Raw genomic sequence first — 6,770 nt, 5'->3', positions numbered from 1 at the left:
ACACATGTATATTATCATATGTGAAATGAATCGCCAGTCCAGGTTCGATGCATTATACAGGAAGCTTGGGGCTGGTGCAGTGGAATGACCCAAAGGGATGGTATGGGAGGGAGATGGGAGGCGGGTTTCAGGATGGGGAACACAAGTACACCCGTGGCAGATTCATGTAGATGTATGGTAAAACCAATACAATATTGTAAAGTAATTAGCCTCCAATTAAAATAAATAAATTTATATTTAAAAAAAGAAACTTGTACCTTGATCTTAATCCCCTTCATCTATTTTACCCAACCTCACAGTATCTCTGTCACTATGAATATGTTTTTGTTTTGTTTTGTTTGTTTGTGTTTTTTTTTTTTTAGACTTTTCATGTAAAGTGAAATCATGAAGCTTTTGTCTTTTTTGTCTAATTTCACCTAGCATAATACCATCCCATAATACTAGGTCCATCCATCTTTTTACAGTTATCAAGCTTTCATTCTTTTATATGGTTAAGTAACATGCCATTATAAATATACCACATCTTCTTTATCAATTCATCTATTGATGGACACTTAGGTTTTTTATTAAAATATATTGGCTATTGTGAATAATGCTGTGATAACAGAGGGCTGTATATATCTTTTCAGGCTATTGTTTTTGTTCTCTTTGGGAAAATATCCATAACTGAAATTTCTGGATCATATGATCGTACTATTATTGTTTGAGCACCTCCCTACTGTTTTTCATAGTGGCTGCGCTACTATGTGCTGTGCCTCCTTCTTAGCATTTGTCACACAGGGCGTGTGGGTCTGACTAGACCACATCTCCACCCCTCCTATTCATCTCAATGCGGTTCTTATTCATTATATCCTTAGTCCTAGGATATGTGTTCTGCTAATCTTCAGGTCACTCTCAAGAGACAGCTGTTTTATATGGAGTTGTAGTTTTGGTGTGTCCACTGAAGGAGATAAATTCGATCTTTCTGCTCTACTATCTTGAGCCAGACTCCACATCTCTTCATTTTAAAGTTATTTGAAAATGCCTTTATCATTCTGCAATAAAAATGATAAGGTATAATCTCTCTTTCCCCCTCTCTTTTTAGCTTTTTTTTTTTTTAATTAACAATAGCTATTTCTCACTGGAACAATTTTTGTTTGGCAATAAATTTGAAGACATTTCCAAAGTCAGGGAAAAAATGAGGGGAGTAGGGGATTACAAAATTATAAAATGCAAGTTGTCTTGTTAAAGCATAAAATGACTGCAGCAAATGCCACTCCAGGGGAATAGTGCCTTGCCACTGATTTTTGCTAATGGAAACACCTGACTGACTCCAAGGAGAATGTTGCTTCATGATCACTAGGGCGATACCATTATTCAGAACCTTAGTATGATTTTAACACTAAGGAAATAGTTTTATGGCCAATGATGCTAAGTTCTCTTGGGCAATGAACAACTCTTACAAGATTCAGGAGTATCAGGTAGAAGAATCTTCATCCTTAAATTCAGACTATGAATCTTGATTATTATTATTATTTTTTAAGAGCTTAAACAAGCAACTAAACTTTTCTGAGTACTTTGGGGTTTTGAAATTCTCTCTTGGTTACTCACCTAGATAACCTAATAATTATGTATTCATGAAAAAATTATTTATTGTTTAATTTGTTAATTCATTCAGGAAATATCTGTGTAGTGGCTTCCATTATATTAATAAATGTATGGCAGCTCTATGAAAGTTTTACTACTGACTACAAACTTTAGTTTAGCTGATTGGTCATAACATTTGTTTCAACATATTGACATATAAGTCTTCATTTTCACCTAGTTGGATTGTATACTCTAGGGCTCCTGTATGAAGATAGTTTGCCCTTTCCCAAGATTATAAATGTATATTTCATTAGAATCCTAGAGTCTGTCTAACAGGTCATATTTTTTATTTCATAGCATATTTTCATGTTACTGATTCTGTGATATTTGTTAGCACTTTAGTAAAAATTGTGTCACAGTTTCTAATGAAAGCATCTTATGTTATCTCTCTGACATACTGATATCCATTAATTTCCCAACACTTTCTCTGATATACAAAGTGTAAAGTGCTGAGCAGAGTGCTAGGGGAGGGGGCATTGTGGTGTATCTGACATTAGCTCTCGTTCTTTCATTCACCAAAGAAGTACTGAGACATGAATATAGTTTATTCTAGCCCTGGATATATAAAGATTAAATAAGTCAAGATCTATATATTTAGAATCTTGTACTTTAAAAAGGTAAGATGAAATATTAGGCAACTACCACTAATACAAGAGATAACATTGAGTTTCTATCAAAAGGGCAGCTCAAATAGTAACAGAAATTCTTTCAAAATAAAAACCAGTTGCTTCTAAAATTGACATATTTATTTGGCATCCCTCACAGACATTAGTCAAATGTTTCCTACCTAAATAATTTAATGCTTTTATATTAAAAATAAAACAGTATTAATTTGTCTATCTAAATAGGGAACTATCCTGGAGTATATACTGTTGTGCACTGTTGGTTTTGTTTTTGTTTGTTTGTTTGTTTTTCCTTTTAATATGGATACAACCTGGTATGTGGGATCTTAGTTTTTGACCAGGGATGGAACCCTTGCCCTTTGAAGTGGTAGTACAAAGTCTTAACCACTAGACCACCAGGTAAGTCCCATATCCTGGAATATCTAATAATGATATATTCTAAACTACAGATATTAGGTGTCAGTTTACACACTCAGAGAAATAGGTGTAATCACTGTCAGTTTAGGACAAATATAGCTTCTTTGCTCATTTGCTACAGTATAGCAACCTCAAAATTAATTTAGGTTTCTTTTTATTTTATCAGGGTTAGCACATAGTATATAAGGACTGAAATCAAAGAGAGATTGTAATAGAGGAGACTTATTATTATTATTTGCTTGGCATTGAAGAAATTTGCAAACCTATCTCCAGTACACTCCAAGTTTATCTGCAAATTCTAGACTCTCATTTATTTTAAATACTGTATTGAAAAATAATTGCTAACATTTGTTGAAGGCTCACATGAAGAGCTCTCTTCTAGGTTTTTCTGAGGTCTGTCTTATTTAATTCTGAGGATCATCACATGAGGCATTTTTCACAGACGAGAACTCTGAGTCATAAGAAGGTTAAGCAGCCTCTGTGAACCAGAGCCTGGCTAAATTTCACAGTCTGAGATATTTCTTCCCTGGTAGATGAGCCACAAGATAAGTAGTTATGGAGGAGCTACAAGTCTAAATTCTTAACCAACAGTAAGCTGTTGTGCACATGAAACTACTTTGCAGTCAAGTCAGCATATTTCACAATCACTTCTTTTTTGCTTTCTCTGCAGCATCCACACATGGGCCTGCTTAATGTTAACCTACACATGGAAACATGATTTAACTGCAGCTGAAGTGGTACTTTTTCTCCTGCTCAGTGTTACTGCTTCTGAAGGAAGAAGTAACTTTCTGTGGACTATAATGCACAATTTTTAATACTGTATTATACTTGTATGCTTCAGAGGTCTTAAGAAATTGACAGTGTTCATCTGATCTTTGTCTTGGTACTAGGATAGTGTGTGCAGTAGACTGTAATGCAACGGAACTAGTAACAGAATGAAACTTGAAGTAAAATATGCCTAAACAACCATTCCTCCTTAAATGAGTCATATAATATATTGTATATTATATCAGTCTAGTTTAAATCAAAAGTGCAACTATCAAATATGTTATTTTTAGAGCAACTTTAAGATAAAGGTAGCATGTGACCATATTCAATATTTCTTAGGAATTTGGTAGAAAAATGGCTTCATTTGTAGAAATTATTATGTTTTTATTTATTAAAATTTGATGCCCAGTAATTTCATATTAGTGCTCAATACTGTTCTGAGGTTGGGAAAAGTACCAAATCATTGTTTGGAATCTTAATTGAGGATCTGGATACTAAAAAATTTTCAAATGTATGAGAGCACAATAATGGACATTATTCCTGTATATACATTTTATATTTTATTTATTTATTTTGAGGAATAAACTGTCAATTTTATTGGGCTCAGACTAGAAAACTGTGGGTCTTGAGGACCTCTGTGAATTTGTCAGTTTTCTTCTGTATATTCTTTTCGGCCTGCTTCCATGGCCTCATAAGTTGCTTTTTCTGATGATGGATCGTGGCCTTCTCCTTTCTCTTCTCCTCCAGGGTGACTGTTACCACCTGGTACTTCCAACCAACCTCATGAGCTGGGTGGCATAGGTAGGCAAACTTCTGTGTAGGCTTTAGACACAAAACCTTGAGGGCAACAGCAACCACCATTTGCTTTTTCTTGTCATAGGGTGGCAGGATCCCAGCAAACATCTTGAGGTGGTCCAGGGCATCCTGGCCTTGCTTGGTCTTGTGGAGCAGCATGTCCCCCACGGCTGGGACTCAGAAGTGGTAGGGGCCACGAGAGGGGTTGGTGTTCATTACTTGTGGAGGAAGGCCAGATACTTCAACTTATTCTGTAGAAACTGCCAAAATGTTGATGCCCTCACAGCACACAAACACAGCCTTCTCACTGACCTGGAAGAACCACGACGGCTGCCGGGTGGCTCAGGAGGTGATCTCAGCCATCTAGCACCAGGACCTGCCCTGCTGCCGTCTTTAACAGTTGCCTAGGCTGAAACCATTTTTTTTAAGTGATTGAAAATATTCTAAAATTTGGGTATGATAAGTTTAAGAATGCGTTCTGCATGTGACTATCTCCAGCACTGTAAATTGAAATTGTGTGGGTCCAAATAAATTAACTAATATGTAAACTTCATCTATTCCTTTCTGTTTCAAAATGCCACACCTAAACTGTTATCCAAAGCCAAAAAAGAGAGTAGTCAAATGAACTGAGAGGAATTATCTGCTTATTTAACTGTTTACACATATAATTTCATGTGTGGAGAAGCTATTTCTGAAAATGTATAGCTATTTTTATCATTTTTTTTTCATTTGATTGTTACTCATAACTAGCTGAGACATTCATGAGAATTTCACTTTAGCAATTATGTTTGTGAGGAAATATATTTACCAGGAAAATTTTTATGTTGTTCAATTATTCATGCATGTTAAGTCTCTTCAGCCGTGTCTGACTCTGTGTTGCCTTATGGACTGTTGTCCTCCAGGCTCCTCTGTCCATGGGATCTCCAGGAAGGGACACTGAAGTGGGTTGTTATGCCCTCCTCCATAATCTTCGTCGAGATCTTCTGGACCCAGGCATTGAACCCACATCTTTTATGTCTCCTGCATTGGCAGGAAGGTTATTTATGACTAGCACCACCTGGGAAAGCCCATCCATAGAGCAGATAGGAAGTCAAGTAAGTTGTCAGGTACTGAACAAATTCCCACTCAAACCTGACAGTCTCTAACTCCCTGAACTTGGGTAAAGAAGAAAGGGATTGTAAACCTTGAGTAGATACTAAGATCAAGCACACAGGAATATGCATTATATGATTGAATTCTATGTGCTAGACAGTCCCTGTCTCCTCTTAGAAACCTCCCATGCAGAATAATATATTTTATTGTGTCTCTCCTCTTACATCATTGCCGTCTCAGATATTTGCCCAGTTTATTAGCATGAAAACTGGGATTCAGTCACTTAATTTTATCGTATTGCCTTTTCTGTTTAGTCCTGGCTCTGCATTAGCTCTTGCTACTACTAGTTTACTTAACAGGGGGACATGGACTAATCATCAGCAAAAGTGATTGCCTTACATAGCCAGGAGATAAAAAGGTTTTAATCAATACTGATTATTGATTATTTGTAATTGTCATTTAGCCAGGGTAATTCACTGGGCTTTCAATCCTCCTCTTCTAAATATGCATGTGTCAGTATAAGTATACTTAGAAACACATACTAGAACTAACATTATCTATGATAAATATACCTTTCCAGTTTTCAACAAATATTTTTGGGAATGGAACATTGATAAAAAAAGGATGAGTTAATCATACTTGTTATTGATCTGTGCATGCCCCCCATCTGGTTTGATCAGTTTCCTTTTCATCTCTCTCCTCTCATGTCTCTCGTCTTCTATTGACAATGATCCTAAAAATTTTAATGTATATTTGTTAAAATTGTCTGAATATATTTAAAATTTACATTAACAACATTAAAAATTTTTTTTTTGCTGATTAATATGGTTTTAAGATCTATGCTTGGAGAAGGCAATGGCACCCCATTCCAGTACTCTTGCCTGGAAAATCCCATGGATGGAGAAGTCTATGGGGTCGCTAAGAGTTGGACAGGACTGAAGTGACTTAGCAGCAGCAAGATCTATCCTTGATGCTGCTTTGTCAAACTCTAGTACACTTCTCCCTGCAACATTTTGTTTAAGAACAGCTACTCAGTTCAGTTCAGTTCAGCTCAGTCATCTCCGACTCTTTGCAACCCCATGAACCGCAGCACACCAGGCCTCCCTGTCCATCACCAACTCTCCGAGTCCACCCAAACCCATGTCCAGTGTGTTAGTGATGCCATCCAACCATCTCACCCTCTGTCATCCTCTTCTCCTCCTGCCCTCAACCTTTCCAAGCATCAGGGCCTTTTCAAATGAGTCAGGTGGCCAAAATATTGGAGTTTCACCTTCAACATCAACCCTTCCAATGAACACCCAGGACTGATCTCCTTTAGGATGGGCTGGTTGGATCTCCTTGCAGCCCAACAGACTCTCAGGAGTCTTCTCCAACACCACAGTTCAAAGCATCAATTCTTCTCTGCTCAGCTTTCTTTACAGTCCAACTCTCACATCCATACATGACCAC

General features: G+C 36.8%; 1 pseudogene; it reads right to left on the bottom strand.

Annotated features, from left to right (window-relative positions):
* Positions 1-4,037: 4,037 nt before the first annotated feature.
* LOC102283711 (large ribosomal subunit protein uL13 pseudogene) lies at positions 4,038-4,445 on the bottom strand (annotated as a pseudogene).
* Between the last annotated feature and the right edge of the window lie 2,325 nt (positions 4,446-6,770).

The sequence above is a fragment of the Bos mutus genome, chromosome 18 (genome assembly GCF_027580195.1).
Source record: "Bos mutus isolate GX-2022 chromosome 18, NWIPB_WYAK_1.1, whole genome shotgun sequence".
Taxonomy (NCBI): Eukaryota; Metazoa; Chordata; class Mammalia; order Artiodactyla; family Bovidae; genus Bos; species Bos mutus.
The sequence above is the reverse complement of the archived record's forward strand: the minus strand, read 5'-3'. Positions and strand labels throughout refer to the sequence as shown.